The sequence below is a fragment of the Mobula birostris genome, chromosome 26 (assembly GCF_030028105.1).
Source record: "Mobula birostris isolate sMobBir1 chromosome 26, sMobBir1.hap1, whole genome shotgun sequence".
NCBI lineage: Eukaryota > Metazoa > Chordata > Chondrichthyes > Myliobatiformes > Myliobatidae > Mobula > Mobula birostris.
Genome location: NC_092395.1, coordinates 13,542,910 through 13,562,241, shown reverse-complemented (window position 1 = coordinate 13,562,241; position 19,332 = coordinate 13,542,910). Strand labels below are relative to the sequence as shown.

General features: G+C 40.6%; 1 long non-coding RNA gene across 1 annotated transcript; it reads left to right on the top strand.

The window, feature by feature from the left end:
- Nucleotides 1-10,540: 10,540 nt before the first annotated feature.
- LOC140188299 (uncharacterized) lies at nucleotides 10,541-17,049 on the top strand. Its single transcript, XR_011883269.1, has 3 exons — nucleotides 10,541-10,594; nucleotides 15,281-15,410; nucleotides 16,386-17,049. It is a non-coding gene; the product is annotated as an uncharacterized lncRNA (long non-coding RNA).
- The last annotated feature ends 2,283 nt before the right edge of the window (nucleotides 17,050-19,332 follow it).

Genomic DNA, 19,332 nt, shown 5'->3' with positions numbered 1-19,332 from the left:
CACTGTGTATCTATAGAAGCTTGTCGATGTTTTAGATGACATCTCAAATCAACACAAACTTCTAAGACACTAAAGACCAGAAATGGAAGAATGCAGGTAAGTCAATGGCTGTAGATTTACTGTAGGTGAGTATTGAGGTGGAGGGAATGAGGCCAGGAAGAGATTTGAACAGAAAGGGGAGAATATTAAATTGGAATCAGTTTGTGAAAACATCTTTAATATCAAAAAATTATCATACTCTTATGTCTAAGTTCTACCAATTTTTTTTGTGCCAATAAATGTGGTTGAAAACACTTAACGAAAGCTCAGCTGGAATAGGTACTGTGCTGTACTATTCTATGTAAAATTCATGCAGAAGCAAAATTAAATTATAATAGTCTTTTCTTCCCCTCAGGGAAAGGAATCAAAAAACCAGGGAGCATAGGTCTAAGTACAGAGGGGAAAGATTTTAAATGGATGTTAGGGGTAACTTCTTCACGTAGAGTGTGGGGGGTATATGGAATGAATTGCTGGAGGAAGTGGTTGAGGCACATGGATTAACAGTATTTAAAGTGCACTTGTAGAGGCACATGGATAGGATAGGTTGATAGGGATATGGGCTCAATCCAGACAAATTGGGCAAGCTTAGATGGGTCTGTTTCATGCTCTGTTTCTCTATGACCCACGAGGGGTCTCAGCCTGAAACGTCGACTGTACCTCTTCCTAGAGATGCTGCTTGGTCTGCTGCGTTCACCAGCAACTTTGATGTGTGTTGTTAGGATTTAATTGTCTGGCCTAGCTGCACTACCCACATTACACCACAAGGTGAAGTAAAGAGCTGCATATAACCTGCTGTCGCATATTATGAGGCATAAAGGGAAAATGCTAACTCTTTCAAAAAACCAATTAAGATGACAGAGGCACCATCAGTCAAATCCAAATGAACTAAAAATGCTTCTCTCTAAAAGACACAAGCAATAAACCCAAAATTATAAATAAAACAAAGAAAAACATAATTAATTTTTGGTGTTGACTCTATCCTCCAGCCCTTGCGGCTCTCACCAGATCGAGATGGCTTCAAAAAGACCCAGGCTATGCAGACTAATAGTACTGTTTTGACTAGACCTTTATATTACTGAAGTACATTTCAAAACGATATAAACAAAATGAAAAATCTCCATTTCCTCTGGGGACTCAGAACCTTTGCAAAGTCTGTCCTTAAAGAATGGGGACAGAGTGGTTGCAGTTTGATGTAAAATCATTATGGTTTAATTTAACTCATTTGCTAAGGAAAGGTCTCACTGGTAATTTTCCACTCAAAAGCTTTTGCAACATTTTTGCTGTCGGACTTCTGTTCAGACATCATGGTTGTTCTTATCAACATCCATTTTTTGTTCAAAGCCTTTCTAAAATACTTCTCTGCCACATTTATGGATCCTGCAACTCAGTAATAATTATATAATTGTTAGTAGGTTATTTGCAAGTTGTTAATCGGTCAGCACCTGCAAATTTTATTTGTAGGAAAGCTATTTGTTTTGTCTCAGAAAGATTTCAAAGAAAATTCATCTTGTAGTTTTCTTTTCTATGTTTTTAACTTTGAAACTTTTTGTCAGATTCTGGTGATATCTCAATAAGTTTCAGGCAAAAGATTTAGCTATTTCATTGACCCAAATGGCATAGACGTATTTAAGGGTCAAAAAGGGCAGAATGGTGGCATAGTGATTAGCAACCACTCTTTACTGTGCCTGCTGTAAGATTGAAGTTCAATTCCCTCCACTGTCTGTGAGAAATTTGTATATTCTCCCGGTAACTGTGTGGGTTTCGTCTGGGTGTTCCAGTTTTTTCCCATATTCCAAACGCATACAAGTTACGGTCAGTAAGTTGTGGGAATGCTATGTTGGCACTGGAAGTGTGGTTACACTTACGGGCTACCCAGCAAGATCACTGATTTGGTTTGATGCAAGTGGTGCATTTCACTGTATGCTTTGATGTACGTGTGACAAATAAAGCTGATCTTTATTTAGCTTTAAGTATAACTTATGTTGTGTATGAAGTCACCAGAGAGATACAGCTTGCGGATGTAAAAGTCTTAAGAGACTTTATTTGAGACACAGACAAGCTGGTATCCTTTGGAGTCATGAGAGAAAGAGCAAAGGTAACAGGACAATTTCTTTTGTTACAATGCCCTCATAATGCTTCTTTTGAGTTATATGTAGTTTTCAAATGCTGTATCTTCCCACAAACACACCCAAAATGAGTGTTAATTACTGTGAACTCTCAGTTATATTCATGCAATGGAAGGTTGATTACATTTATGTCTATGTGACATCTCAATCAAATGTCTCTGGGTCTACAATTTAAGTGCTGTGGTCAGAGTCCTATTCATGCAATGGGTGTTGATTGCATTCATGTATATGCAGACATCTCAAGTCAATTAGATGTTGCCATTTAAGAGCTGCATTTTAAATTTAATCTACAATCTGTATTCAGATATGAAGGTTGAATGCTGAAGGTTAATATTTGCTAATACCCTACTCCAGAAAACACCCTAAAAACATAAATAATAAGTATGCAAATAATGCATGCAATAGATTTAATTCTTTGATTTTTAGCATTACCACAACAGATAGGCAGAGGATTTAACTGTAAATTCAAGCATATTTTATACTAGTATCGCAGAGGATTATTTTACTGTTTTAGTTCCTTGATTGATTAAAATACCAAAACTTTAATCTCACTTAGTGAATTCTGGTGGGGAATTTTAACCACCTTAGGACAAAGGAAGATTAACTAACTAACTGTGTCAAAACTAAGCTACTGAGTATGCACTTCTTTCATCTTTAAATGGGTGGATGTGGTGTCAGCCATGAGAGGCAGGTCAGTAATTAGATTATTTCAATGAGGATTTGCATCGTGGACTTTGCCAATGATTTGGAAATGCACAGGTTTACCAGGCCTACGAAATCTGGCACCTGAAGGGAGACAGATCAGTTAGATCTAGGAGACAAATACTTTCTCAGCAGTGCTTGTGAGCCAGGAGGAGCAAGAGTATATCCTGCAAGAGGAATTAAATACCAATGCAGGGAGATCATATGCTGTTATAGAGCATTGGTGAGGTCAACCCAGAAACACTTTTTTAATATGGTTGTTCATAGTTAAGGAATGATATAATTGCGTTTGGAAGTGGTTCAGGGAAGGTTAGCTAGACTAATACCAAGTGGTCTTATAAGGAAAGATTAAACAAGCTTGTATCTGCTGGAGCTTAGAGGATGACATAATTGAAACAGATAAGCTCCTGATGGGACCCGACAGAGTGAATGGGGAGAGGGCATTTCCTTTTGTGGGAGAATCAGGAATCAGGCAATTCTGTTTAAAAATAAGGATGGTTCATTTTAGAGTGAGATGAGTCAATTTTTTTCTCTCTTGGAGGGTTGTGAGGTTGTGGAGCTCTTTTCCTCAAAGGCAATGGAGGCAAAGTCATTGAACATTGATAGGGCTTTGATCAGCAAGGAGGTGACAGGTAGCTAGGTGTAGACATGAAAGTAGTGTTGAGTTATCAATCAAATCAGCTAAGAGTTTATTAAATGGCAGAGTAGGCTCAAGGGGCCAATGCCCCACTACTGTTTCCAATTCACATGTTTAAACATATTTCTGAAGACTTTGATTGACTACTTCCTCAGCATGCCTAAGAAATTCAGCGTGTCCCCATTGATCATTACCAGTTTTATCGATACACCTTAGAAAGCATCCTATCTGAATGCATTACGGCTTGGAATGGCAGCAGTTCTGTACATGACTGAGAAGCTGCCGAGAGTTGTGGACACAGCTCAGCACATCATGGAAACCGGCCTCCCCTCCATGGACTCTGCCTAGATTTCTCACTGCAGTCAGCATTGTCAAAACTACCCAACCCACAAATTCTCTTCCCTCCTCTCCCATCAGAAGAATCAAAAGCCTGTAAGTATGCACCACCAAGCTCAAGGATAGCTTCCACCCTGCTGTTATAAGACAATTAATAGTTCCCTGGTACAATAAATCAGATTTTTGACCTCACAATCTACCTTGTTATGATTTTGCATCTTATTGTTTACTTGAACTGCTCTCTCCACAACTGCTGCACTTTATTCTGCATTGTTATTGTCTTACCCTGTTCCACATCAATGCACGGTGTAAAAATCTGACCTGTATGAACAGTGCGTAAGACAAACTTTTTATTGTATCTCGAGAAATGTGGCATTAATAAACCACCTCCAATTCCAATTCCAATCCAGTTCTTTCATCTTCCAGGTAACAGCTGAAGATGCCAGTGATCTCTTTCCAGAATCAAAATCAGGTTTTGGATCATTGGGGTATCGTTGTGAAATTTGTTGTCTTTGCGGCAACAGTACAATGTTAATAATAATTTTTTTAAAAACCATGAATTACAGTAAATATATATATATAAATTAATTAAGTAGTGCAAAAATAAAAATTAAAAAGTACTGAGGTAGTGTTCGTGGGTTCAATGTTCATTCAGAAATTGGATCGCAGGGGGGAAAAAGCTGTTCCTAAATTGTTGAGAGGGTGCCTTCAAGCTCCTGTTCCTCCTTCCTTTGGTAGCAAAGAGTAGAGATCATATCCTGGATGGTGAGGATACTTAATGATGAATTCTGCCTTTTTGAGGCATCACTCCTTGAAGATGTCCTGGACTATGGAGGCCAGTGCCCATGATGGAGTTGACTAAGTTTACAACTCTCTGCTGTTTATTTCAATCCTGTGCAGTAGCCACCCCTACTAGACAATGATGCAGACAATTAGGATGCTCTTCACGGTACATCTGTAGATATTTGCGAATGTCTTTGGTGACATACCAAATCTCCTCAAGCTCCCAATGAAATATAGTCACTGTCATGCCTTCTTTGTAGCTGCACCAATATTGATATCCATTCCCTTCCTCTCCCACCATCCAACTCATTGAAGAGGAGGAAACTGAGTAAACAAAAGATCTAATCAAGGTCCCACCATTCATTTTTTGCAGGACATCTTATCTTCCTGCTGTCTCCAGGTTCATGACAGACTTGCTATGCTTCTACCATGGTGTGAATCATCAGAGCAAGACAGAATTTAGTTCAAGATTGTTTAATGCCATTTCCAGTACACAAGTGTAAAGGAGAACGAAGTACTTGTTACTCCCAATATGATGCAGCGCAAAAAAAAACACAGTCAGATAAAGAACACAATCAGTAGAACAACATAATACATATAATAGCTTATATACATAGATTGATTATATATGCAAAAAGTGTTGCTAGGTACAGGAGTGTCTGTACATAAGGCGAGTTTCAAAAAATGATAAAGTACTGGTGGTTGGGGTGTGTCGGGGTGGGTTAGTGGGTGGAGGTGTTGATCAGCCTTACTGTTTGGGGAAAGTAACTATTTTTGAGTCTGATGATTCCGGCATGGATGCTACATAGCCTCCTCCCTGATGGGAGAGGAACAAACAGTCCATGAGCAGTGTGGGTGGGATCTTTCATGTTTCTGCTGACCCTTTCCAGGCTCCTTTCTGTATATATGTCCTTGATGGCAGGTTGGCTGGTGCCGGTGATGTGTTGGGCAGTTTTGGCTACTTGTTGTAGAGCCACCGTGCCTGCTGCAGTGTAGTTTCTGTACTGTGCGGTGACGCAGCAAGTTAGGATGCTCTCTGCTCTGCATCTGTAGAAGGTTGTGAATATTGACGTGCTTAGTTCAGCTCTTAATAATTATACTTGAGTCTTTTGGTAATGATTCCTAGACATCATGATCTTACGACTCATGGTGCAGTCTTGTTCACTGTTTTAGGAAATAATGAGTATAAGCAGATTCCCAAAACAGCCGTTAACGTATACAGTATTGGAAAGCTATAGCACTTGCACATAATCTCGCTACAGCTACAGAATTGGAAAACTTACCCCATCTGTCCTGTGACGTGCTGCTAAACCATACAGCATTTGATCCCCACTGTGTGCTGACCTAACTTGTGGCTGGTGAGTCTACAGTTGACTTGTTGTGATGGGGAATAGTTCTCCAGAATTCTGTATAAAGGAAATCAAAAAAATTAGGTAAGATTCGGAGAGTACAGACTCAACTAACCAGGAAGTTCCTTCAGGACAGAGATGAGAAGGAACTACTTCAGCTAGAGGGTGGTAAATCTGTGCAATTCATAGCCACAGACATCTGTGGAGGCCAAGACATTGAGGATATTTAAAGCTGAGGTTGATAGGTTCTTGATTAGTAAGGGCATCAAAGATTACAGGTAAAAAAGTATGGGGTTGAGAGGGAGAACAAATCAGCCAAGATGGAATGGTGGAGTTGAATGGCCCAATTCTGCTCCTATGTCTTATAGTCTTATGGCTTCATCACCCTTTGAGCTATTTAGGTGTCGGAATCAGTTGTGGAAAAGATCATGTTTACAGCTTCTGCTTGTCATTGAATAAGCTAACCACAGGTATCGTTAGGAGTGCTGTTTCCAGAATAGCCCGTGAAGTGCTGTCTGAAAACTTGTGCTCAGCAAGTACTTTCAAAAAATGGCAAGGGGGATAAAAAAGCTTCTATGTGAAGATGTTTTTAATATTTTCTTCCAGAGGCAAAGTTAGATTTGAGAGTCATCATGTTGATAATATTGGGTATGTCAGATGCAGCCATGTCATTCCAACATAAAAGATTCAATTTTGCTTTTGTTGGTATTTCCGCTCCATCTAACTAAGAATATGTCCCTTGCTAGCTCATCAGGAAGCAGCATCTAAATGGTTCAGTAACGGGTCAAACGAACCAGGGATAACTCCATTGTATCACGATGTCTAATCAGCTAACATCACAATCAGATCTGGTTTATTATCACCGACACATGTAGTGAAGTTTGTTATTTTGTGGCAGTCGTACTGTGCAAGACAAAAATATCACAATACATTAAATAAATAGCACAAATAAGGAATAATGAGGTAGTGCTCATTGATTTATGGACTATTCAGAAATCTGATGGAAGAATCCGTTCCTAAAATATTGAGTGTGGGTCTTCAGGCTCCTGTACTTTAACCCTGATGGTAGTACCCAGAAGAGGGCATGTCTCAGATGGTGAGGTTCCTTAATGATGGACGCTGCTTTCTTGAAGGTATCCTCAATGGTGGAGATGGTAGGTTACACTACGATTGCCCCAGTGATTGATGCAGAGAAGACCATCTTGACCTGGTGTTTGCCCTGTTGCCATGGTGAAATCACACCTGAGCACACGGGGCTGATCAAGCTTGGAGCAAATGTTATAACTCTATGATCAAATTGGCTGTTACAGACATCCCACCTCTCCCAGAAGTTCCGGGAGTCTCCCGCATATCGACAGTGGCTCCCTGACGCCCGGAAGTTATATACAATATCCCAGAAATAGATTTTTTTGAGAGGGAGAGGGAGAGCGAGCATCCTGATTGGACTCTCTTTGTGCTAAGTGTGGTTCCCAACCACTGGGCCACGAGGAAACAATATGATTTGGTGATATGAAACAATATGAGTCAGCTGCACCATTCCTCATTACCTGTCATGCACTGTTGAATTTTAACGCACGTGAGGTCATCAGTGACCCGAGACGTGCAAAGGAATCCCAGTTGTGAATGTCCCCGGTGAATCATCCATGTCAGCGCGGGAAAAAGATCAACTCCTCGAGCTTGCAAATGACGGTGGGCTGAAAAGTATGTTTGACATAATATCTCTGCCAGCATTCTGGATCAAAGTCAAGGCTGGATATCCTGAGATAGCCACAGAAGCACTGAAAACGTTGCTTCCATCTCCAACATATCTCTGTGAAGCGGGGTTTTCTGCAATGAATGCAATGAAAACTAAATTGCGGAATAGACTGGACATAAGGAACCCCCTTCGAGTATCGCTGTCTCCCATCACCCCTCGATAGGACCGTGTTGTTGCAGGAAAACAAGCCCAGGGCTCCCACTGATTCAGTGATATTGGTGTGTTGCAATGATTTTATATGTTCATACGGGGAAAATATGCGCTGTGTGTTTAATATCCAAACGTTACTTAAAATGTTATGATGCGATTGACTTATCACCTATATTCTGGTTGTGATTAACACCCCCGCCCCCAGTCGGCTGGTCCGCAAGAATATTGTCAATATTAAACCGGTCTGCGGTGCAAAAACGATTGCGGACCCCTGCTAAGTAGACCTATCAGTTTTCTCTGTGGGCGGGCTTTACAATCGACCTCAAAAATAATGACAGTGTTGCTCGTTGCACTGTTTGCAACAGTGACTTTTCTATTGCTCATGGTGGGTTAAAATGTAAAAGACATGTTGAGGTGAGTTTAACAGGTGTCATTCATTCATTAGTATAGCTAACGTTATTTAAACTAGCTGGCTAGCTGCTAAGGAGCTACTCTATTGATGTCCTACTTGATGAGGCCAAACTCCTTGTAGACTTGCTTAAAGTTGTAATAGAATAAACATGATAATATAATATAATATAAGTACATATTTTAATGTCACATTTTCTGCATATACCCAACTTGGTTAACAGATAAGACAAAATCACTAAACAAAGTATTACATACACCCTTGGAGGTCGGCCATGGGGGGTGGTTAGGGTGGGGATATGGGGTTGCAGGCGGTGGGGGTGCTACCTCCCTGAAATGGTGGTGCTACCTCCCTGAAATGAGTTTTTGCAGGGTGGGATGTCTGCTGTTAATACTCTTTATCAACAAGATTCCGGCTGCATGAAAAATGTACCTGATGCTTCGGGATGCATAATTGCACAAAGAAAGGATGGAAATGAATACACTCATGTTGTGTTGCCACACCTATTATAGTTATTATACTATAGATTTATTGAGTATGCCTACAGGAAATCTCAAGGTTGTATATGGTGTCATATATATCCTTTGATAATAACATTTACTTTGAACTTTCAACCACAGAAAATGCCACACTGAGAGAGGCTAAGTGAAAGTAGACTCCCGGGAATACACATCTCACTTAGCCTTTCACGGTCCCAGAACACATCCTCTACAGTCAAGCAAGTTCACCAACTCTTCTACTTTCTAAGGAGGCTGAAGAAAGCTGGACTATACACATTAATACTCATGACCTTCTACAGATGCACAGAGAGCATCCTAACGTGCTCCATCACTGTGGGGTACGGAAACTGCGCTGTGACAGACAGGACGGCTCCACCACTGGCAGTTAGAACTGTCCAATGCACCACCAGCACCAGCCTACCCGCCATTGAGGATGAATATACAGGAAGGGCCAGGGAAAGGACAGCAATTTCATAAAGGATCCCACATGGACTGTTTGTCCCACTCCCACCAGGGAGGAGGCTACTCAGCATTTACAGCAGGACCACTAGACTCAAAAATAGTTAAGTTTCCAAAAACTATCTGGCTGATCAACACCCCCTCACACCTACCACCTCCACATATACTTCACCTAGCATCACATTATGTATATACAATCAGTCTATGTACACAGTAGTTAATTGCACATTGTGTTTTATAGAATTTCTTTTATATTTATATTTGTTGTGATTTTTTTGTTGTGGTTTTTTCTTACTGTGTTTTTTAATGCAGCATTGGATCTGGAGTAACAGTGATGTTATTCACCTTTACATTTGTGTACTGAAGAATGACAAAAATTTTGAATTATTTAGAAATCAGGGAGCACATACTTCTGATAGAAAATAGATCTTCAGGGTTCTGTGTGATATTTCTTTGTCTCACACTTATGTATGAATGTAAATAGTGGCCAGAGATTACAGATAAGCTTCTGTATTTGAATAGTAATATTCACTTGTGTTGATGGGAGAAATGAAGTCTCACCTTCAGTGCAAAGTCCAACACATATAACAAATGATGGATGTCTAAAAACTTCATGCAGCATTCTTTAATCTATGATTTTAAAGGAAGTTTTAATCTGCTTGCTTTAAACAGGGTACTGTTCTTGCTAAAAGAACAGTCACTTGAGTCTGAGAGCTACTTATCATCAGAAAGAAAAATTAAATTACAAAGGATTTTTGCCAATCTCTGCCTCCTGGTTCTGTATAGCCAATGAAGCACTTTTGAGGTAAATTCATGTATAGATGCAGAATTTTACCAATCAGGATTATCCAAAGGTTTTGTTTCAAAATTTTAATGCCACACCAAAAGCCTGATGTGGTCAACAGAATACACTTTAATTCTCAAATGAATTTAATTCTCAAATGAATTTAATTGAAATGTTTTCGGTATGAAGTGCTAAAAGGCAACAGCCAGTGTCTGCCCACACATAAATAGAATTTGCATCCTTTATCTATCAGTGTGGTTTTAATATTCATCATGTGGCAGATTGCTTTTTTTTTCTTAAAATAGCACAATTTGTCGTACCAGTTTTGGCCATAGGTGCAACGCCCACACAACTACTCCTTGTATTATGGTTTCCCAATAAACAATAAATCGCTGCTTTCTTCTTCCACTTTAAGATTCACCAATAGCTCACGTCCTCCAATGAGAATTAAGGAGATTTAGTGACTTGGGATGATAAATATGACCAATGGAAGCACAAGTGCTCGAGCCAGGAATCATAGATTTTGGATAAATCAGCTTCATTGAACCAGATTGGAAAGAGTGAGTAAGTAGCACTTTTATTATTGCAGTGTGGGTGTTTTGGAGATGCTATCAAATGCAGATGATGCTTGCTGTTTTCTCTAAAATATGCACTAAAGGCACAGGCCAATTGCAAAGCAAAGCACATCCATTGATTGCAGTGTCAAATTATAACTTTGTTCATCCTAATCTAAGCCTAGTTGAAAATTGCTTTCTCCTATCCAGTCTGGCATGAGCAAGTAAATTGTTTCAGTCTTTCCCCCCTCAGCATGATCCAATGCACATCTGTGCTTATAATTATGGTATATACATTACAACATGCCCATTAACCCAGCACTCAACCTACGTAGTGTGGGTTACGCAAATCAGCCTTGGTCATTTGTGTTCTGATTCTAATCAAAAACACTGCAATTCTGTAGTAAAATTCTCTTGTGAAAGAAGTGAAGGTGTTTCCCTCCACATTTTCCATTTCCCCTCCTTCAAATAACTGCCTTCATCGATGGCAAGGATGAGTAAGCGATGCCCTTCCTTGAGGTTTTTATCGCACAGGATGGCTACATTTATTTTGCGCTTAAAGGTTATCCTGGAGGCACTGTCACATTTTCATTCCCTGAGGTGAAACAGATGTTTAACTGTCATGAGTTGTGCTGCCCATTAGTACTGATGAGGCAGAAGCATGAACCGTACATTAGACCATAGAGAAGCAGAGTTAGACCATTTGGCCCATCGAGTCTGCTCTGCCATTTCATCATTGATGATCTATTTTCCCTCTCAGCCCCAATCTCCCGCCTTCTCCTTGTGTCCTTTCATGCCATGACTAATCAAGAATCTATCAACCTGCCTTAAATTATACCCGATGACTTGGCCTCCAGATTTGCCTGTGGCAACAAGTTCACCACTCTCTGGCTAAAGAGATTCCTCCTCATCTCCATTCTAAAAGGATTCCCCTCTATTCTGAGTTTATGTCCTCCTGTCTTAGACTTCCCCACCAGAGGAAACATCCTCTCCACATCCACTCTCTTGGGGCCTTTCAACATTTGATAGGATTCAAACAGGCCACCCCTCATTCTTCTGAATTCTAGTGAGTAGAGGCCCACAGCCATCAAATACTCCTCATATGACAAGCCTTTCAATCAATTTTGTGATCCTCCTTTGAAACTTCTCCAATGTCAACACATCCTTTCTTAGATAAGGGGCCCAAAACTGCTCAGAATACTCCAAATGAGGCCTCACCAGTGCTTTCTCAAGCCTCAACATTATATCTTTGCTTTTATATTCTAGATTTAGGTACATCTGCCCAACCAAGTCATGGGCAGAACTAAAAATGACTTCATAATTATGCTGCAGAAATTGGAAGCCAGCTTTTATATGTATGTGATAACAATTCAGGAGTGGAGGTTAATCGACCTCGACTAGAATCCATCTGGGGATCCATATTCATTACACATATGGCAGAGAAAGTCATGGTGACTAGAACTATGCTTTTCCGCATTACAGGAAGGGTGAGATTGCTTCCAAGAGGGTGGAGAGGGGATTTACCAGGATGTTGCCTGGGATTTTGTACAATTTATGTTGTTAATTTATGCTTTTCTTGTGAATGCTTTGTCCCTGATGGTCAGTGCCGTGTGTTGCTGTTGCAAGTCAGTTTTTCATTGCACCCATGCGGACATGTACTTGAGCAGATGGCAATAGACTTGACTTTGAAATGTTTCAGTGTGTGGAGAAACTGGATTGGGTGGGTTTGTTTGCCTTGGCACAGAGGGGTCTGAGGAGCCTTCTGACTGAGGCGTACAAATTAATGAGGGATATAAATAGGAGAGATTGCAGTAAACTTTTCCCCTTAGCAGAGGTGTTTAAAGCCAGAAAGCGTAGGTCTAAGGCAGGGGTTCCCAAACTTTTTCATGAAATAGGCCAATACTATTTAGGAAGGAGTCTATGGATCCCAAGTTGGGAATTCCTGGAAAAGGTTTAGAGGTAATCTGAGGAAGACATTTTCTATCCAGGTGCTTGAGATTTGGGAAGCACCTCCTAAGTGGATGGTGCAGGCAGGTACTCTCACAACAGTTCAGAAGTACCTGAGTGAGCACTTGACTCAGGTATTAGAAAGCTACTGGCCAAGTACTGGCAAATGGGGTTAGTATGAATAGGCACATGATGGTCGACATTGAGAGGATGGGCCAAAGGACCCTGCTCTGTACGTTATAACCAAAAGTACTGAGAAACTAGATGCTATTCAAAGATAATTTATGGTGCCCCCCAACTTCCCTTTCTCACATGGATCACTTTCCTGCCCTATCAGATTCCTTCTTCAGCCCTTTAACTTTTCCACCTATTACCGCCTAGCTTCTTACTTCATTTCCCCACCACCACCCACACATCTTCCTCCTCTTCTGGTCTCAGCTATCACCTGCCGGCTTGTACTTCTCTCCCTACCCCCACCTTATGTTTATTTATTTTATTTATTTAATTGAGGTACCCTTTCGGCCCTTCGGGCTGCGTCGTGCAGCATCCCACGGGTTAACCATAGCCTAATCACAGGAGAATTTACAATGACCAATTAACCTACAAACCAGTATGCCTTTGGACTGTGGGAGGAAACGTGAGCACCTGGAGAAAACCCAAGCATTTCACGGGGAGGATGTACCGAGTCCTTACAGATGACGTCAGATTTGAAATCTGAACTCCAAAGCCCCAGACAGTATTAGTGTTGCACCAACCACTACATTATCATGGAGCCTTCTTATTTTAGCTTCTGCCCGCTTCCAGCCCAGTGCTGATGAAGGGTCTTGGCCCAAAGTATTGTCTGTTCATTCCCCTCCTTAGATGCTGTCTGATCTCCTTCATTCCTGAGTGAGCATGTTGAAAAAGATTACCAGCATCTGCAGAATCTTTTGTGCTTATAATTTAGGGAGAGTTCTTGGACAGGCCTCGGGCTTTCAAAAATTTAGTAAAGGGAGGGAACGTAGTTGAATCAGCCAACATTGAGGAATAAAGAGGGGCATATCTTGTTCTCTACTCCTGGAAGAGCACAAGGAAGAAAATTAGATCTGGGTCAGGGTCAAGCTCAGTTCTTTTGCACCTTCCACCATGGTTGAGTAAGCTTGCAACATTCATGCTTACACAGGATCACTGTGATTAAATGCCAGTTAGGTAGTGAATGGATAGGGTGAAGGTAAAGAAGTTGGCACACAGTGAAAACATTGTCTTCGGATGTTAGCTACATTGATAAGGGTTTGCCACAGGGTAAAGAGAAGACCATGTTAGCTCAATAATATAAATTTATAGGTGGCAGGGTGGAGATACATCTCCACCAAAAGAGGTGTAAGGCACCAGCCTGTAGGTCACTCTTGGGCAGGGTGTAGCACCTGCTTAACCCAATCAGAGTCACATGAAACCATGGGAGCAGTTGGTGGACAGTCGTACGAGCAGCTGGTGCATATCACAAGTCTTGGTTATGTGACTACTGATGCCAGGCAGACAATCTCTGAAGAGTATTGATAAAGGCTGGGGTCACACATCTTGTAAAGACTCTGTCCAGAAGAAAGGAATGGAAAACCACTTCTGTAGAAGAATTTGCCAAGAACAATCATGGTCATAGACCATGATCACCCATGTCATACAACACAGCACATACTGTTAATGATGATGAATATAAAATCAGTCAAAGCATAAAAGCTGGGAAGACACCATCTCCCAGTTACGCACAAGACAATTCTGCCTGAAGCAACAATTAGCATGCATTAGAAGGAGTACCACCAAGAAAATTTTTTACCAGTTAAATTAAGGGTATTAATGACCCACACACAATATTAGCAAAAAACTAATTAGGGTATAGGAATTTTAATGAAATATCTCTTTATAACATTACTTTGTTTCCATCATTACAATCTATAGTTCGGTCAGCCATATAGGTTAAGCAATGTTGTTAACAGGTACATTGGGTATGAAAGAGTGTAACCATCTCAGCCAATTAATCAAGAAAATAATCAGTCATTTATTATTTTGGAGGTTAGTTTACATTACCACTGTTTCCTGGCTTAAAGGTTTCACTGGAAACAAATTCTTTTGATTAAAGTAATGAACGTGGCATGGATAATACAGCAACAAATCTCTATAATTTTTTGTGTATAAAAAGCAGCATCCATCATCAGAGATCCTCACCACCCAGGCCATGCTCTTTTCTCGCTGCTGCCGTCAGGTAGAAGGTACAAGAGCCTCAGGACTCACTCCACCAGGTTCAAGAACAGTTACTACCCTTCAACCATCAGGCTCCTGAACAAAAGTGGATAACAACACTCATTTAAAGACTCTGTTATATTGTTATTGCACGCTCGTTATTCATTGTCTGCACTTGCACAGTTTGTTTATAGTTCTTGATGTTTACAGTTTACAGGTCCTGTTCACAGTTACTGTTCTATAGATTTGCTAAGTACGCTAGCAGAAAAGGAATCTCAGGGATGTATGTGGTGACATGTATATATTCTCTTAATAAATTTTACTTTGAACTTTGATATGCTGGGAGCTAGATTTGTACCTATTGCAAATTGACAGGGTAATGGATTGCATTTTCAACTTATGTCAATGAACTAACGTTGTTGTTATCTAATTTTTAGTGGGTGTTGTGCACTTGCAAATAAATTTCCTACAAATTTGGATATTGTATAAATGATAGAATGTCACTGCACAAATGGATTTCTATGTCTCCTTATAGAAATACTGAAAGCTCTGAGATGCAACAGGAACTTATGAAGGCAAATGGAAAGTCGGTCTCTTTTGCTTGGGGAATAGAAGACAAAAGTTAGTCGGAGTTTGGTGAGACACACTTGGGATACTGCAAACAGGTTTGCACTCCGTATTTAATAAGGCTTGCACTTGCATTTTGAAATAATTGAGAGGATGTTCACCAGGTTGGTTCCTGGAATGAATGGGTTGCCTTATGAAGAATAATTAAGCAAGTTGGGGATTTACTCACTGGGGTTTAGAAGAATGAGGGATAATTTCATATTGAAACAAGAGAAATTCTGAAGAAGTTTAACTGGTTAGAAGCCAAGAGAATGTTTTCCCTTGTGGGGGATTGAGAACATGGGCGAATAGCTTCAAAATAACAGATTGTTGCAAACTTGGGTCATCTGTAGAGTATTCTGAAGGCTCTGAGTTTTTTTGTATTGTCTGTAATTATTATCCTTGAATACTTCCAATTAATTCTCCAAGACTTTGCAAGTGTCCAATAAAGTATCCTTGGACTTTTGTCTTTTATTAGATTAGTTACTTGTTAGCTTATGATTAGTGTGGGGTTTTATCAACTGGGCACAAATTCTTTCATGCACTGGAATGTATTTAATGGGGCATTGCTAACCCCTTGTTTGCTTGGTCTTCCTGATCATCACCTAGCGAAGTTCTGACAGAGTTATTCAAGACCTTGTAAGTTTCACTGTTTTGCTTTGTCTCTTTTGTGAACAAAATGCTTAGTTCTGTTCAATCCTTCTGCATCTCTGCATGATCCTGTGCTTGGATCCGAAGATGCAGCATGACACAGATGGCCTATTTATGACAGAAATTAGAAACCACTTTCTTATTTCAGATGGTTGCGGATTACTGGAATTTCCTTTCCCAGATATCTGTGTGGAGTGGGCGAATTTTTGAATGCATTCAAAGCTAATATAGATATAACATTGGCATATTGAGGGAATTAGGTCTATGGGAAAGAAGGCAGAAAAGTGGATCTGAAACCAAAGTAGGAAATGCCCTGTTCTTAATGATTAGCAAAACATTTTCAAGGGCTTTGTGGCTAACCCCTTTATTTTTTTATCATCTAGATTTGAAAACATTAGTTGGCTAGGCATGGACAAGAGAAAATCTGCAGATGCTGGAAATCCAAGCAACACACTCAAAATGTTGGAGGAACTCAGCAGGCCAGGCAGCATCTATGGAAAAAAGTACGGTCAACGTTTTGGGCCGAAGGCGGAGCTTAGGAGGGATTATGGCCCCTAACGGCAACTCCTTTGCTTGCCTCTTCGGAAATAGTATTTTCACCTTTAATATCTTTATTTTTCCCTTTCAGGGTCCTTTTGAAGACCCTGACCTGGAGTTACACACAGGCTTTGGTTCTTTGCGGGAATGGGACCTGTTCTCGGGGTTCCACAACTGGCTGTTATTTGACATGCCAGGGGTTTTGATAATGAGAGTCTCGATAATGGAGATGGGAGGATCGAGGGTTGGTATCACGGCAGAAGACTCATGTGTCATCGGGGAGGCCGGAAAATCTTTCGCTGTGGGCCCGAAGACCCAAGGTCTTTGTGATCTTCAGACACAGAGCTCGAAAAAGCAACAAAATGGACTTTTATCATCATAAACCAGCGGGTTGTTGTTATGTCTCCAGCTTGCTGTGAAAATGTGGGACACCTCCCTCTCCCTTGCGAGGGAGAGAAAGAACCTGTGGTTTGTCGAACGTCAGATGAAATGCGAAGCCTTTGGGGTAACTTTGGTCTGTGTCTTTGCTATTGCTTAGCACATGCTTGGGCTCGGTGATAGCATCGATATGTTTTTTTCTGCTGGTGGGGAGAGGGGAGATCATTGCTTGCTGCTGCTTACGCACAGGAGGGGGAACTGTGGGGGGGATTTGGGGTTCACACGTTTAACTGTTCATTCTTTGGGGATGTTTGCGAAGAAAAGCATTTCAGGATGTATATTGTATACATTTCTCTGACATTAAATTTGATCTTTGAACCTTGAACCTTTGAAACCCTTTGGCAGGACTTCCCTTTGGATAGGCATGTTGTTGCTTGGTATAGGGAACTGTTACATTGATGTATCACAGGGTTTTGTTTTGAGGGTGGGAATCTTATTAACTATTTGGGTCAGGCATCAGGGTAGAACTTCATCTTTTCAAATATGTAGTGACAAGCAATGTCACAATTGCACCATGTTAAACCCTACTTCTGAAATTCAATTGCATTGACTTTATTGACACCGGATTTCAGGATCAGAGCTCAACACGCATATGTTACTACATCAGCTGTTTTACAGATTCGATAATGGGTTTTCTATTCCACTATTTCCAATAAAGAGTGATGAAGCTAGCAATCATAATATCTAAACCTACTCAACTCCAACCTTCACTCATATGGTGAATTGGAATCTATACACTAAGTGGTCTCTTTATTAGGTACACCTGTATACCTGAACGTTAATGCAAATAATCAATCAGCCGATCATGTGGTCAAGAGGGTCAGTTGTTGAACTGACCAAACATCAGAATAAGAAGGAAATGTGATCTAAGTGACTTTGATTGTGGACTGATTGTTGGTGCCAGATGGGGTGAATTGAGTACCTCAAAGTGCTGATCTCCTGGGCTTCTCATGCACAACAGTCTCTAGAGTTTACAGAGAATGGTGTGAAAAGCAAAAAGTATCCTGTGAACGGTAGTTCTGTGTGGGGGAGGGGAATGCTTTGTTAATGAACGAGGTCAGAGGAGAATGGCCTGATCAGTTCAAGCTGGCAGAAAGGCAACAGTAACGCAAATAATCACCCATTACAACAGGTAGAGGAGTAGGTATGGGATTGTTTCAGATAAGTAGCCTGGGTTGTGTTCAAGGACTCATCAAAGGATCTGAACCAATACACCAACGTTGTCGTGGACTTTATAAAAACAGTTGTACACAAGAGTGTTCCCACAATATCATTTGGATTCTTCCCCATCCAGAAACTCTGGATGAACCATGCGATCCACAATCTGCTGAGGGCCATATCAGTGGCATTCAGGTCTGATGACGAAGTTAAATACAAGAAGTGGAGGTAAAATCTCTGCATGTTTGATTCACGGATTTTTTTATATAATCAAAATAAGCTCTATTCATAATAAAATTATTTAAAATAATAAATCATGCAATGTCTTTTTTCTCACATTCATAGGCAATACATTCTACTACATTTTATTGTGTACTATTCGGCTAGATCTTGTAACATACACTAGCAAACTACAATAAATTCAGAGTGGATCAAATTATATGCACATTTTTTACTTGCAAGGGAAGGTCTACCTCCATACATTAGATTGTTGGAAAGTAGGTTCAATCTTGCAGCTCAGAACAAACTATTTTATACTTTTACAGAGACCAGTAATTCATCAACTTCATGTCTTTGTGGTCGTTCCATCCCATAACATTCCTTCCTCATCTGGAACCGTGTTTCTGTTCTTTTAAACAGTCCACTTGCCTTCTGTGCATTCTCCCTCATGACAGCTGTGTCCTGTTTCTGTCTGTTGTCAAAACACTACCCACCATTAACATACATCCTGATATAAAACACATCCTGCTTGCAAGTTAAACATTTCAACAAACCAGCAAAGCACTCTGGGATCACACAGGTTCCTTTTTGTCACATTACATTTTACAAAGGTTATAAATTCATAAAGGCTTCAGGGTTACAGATATATTTCCACAATCTCTTAAAACCTGTAGGACTGTTGCCACTCATGTGTCCCCATGAGGTGATGCACTGCTACAATGACTGAGGGTCTTCCTCACTCAACTCAGCCCCTTTCTGTTCATTAGCAGAACGACCCTGTGCTGTGGTCCTTCTTCACTGAGCCCTTTCAGCAGCTGCACCAAGTTTCTGCGTGCCCCTCAGCACGTACTCCTGCAGCCTGGGACGTGACATTCAGCAGCATTCCTCTGCAGACATCTCGATGTGCTCGCAGACCAAAGGGTGTCTTTCACTGAGCTGATCATCTTCCAGCAGCACATGATGTCCATCTGCGTGTGT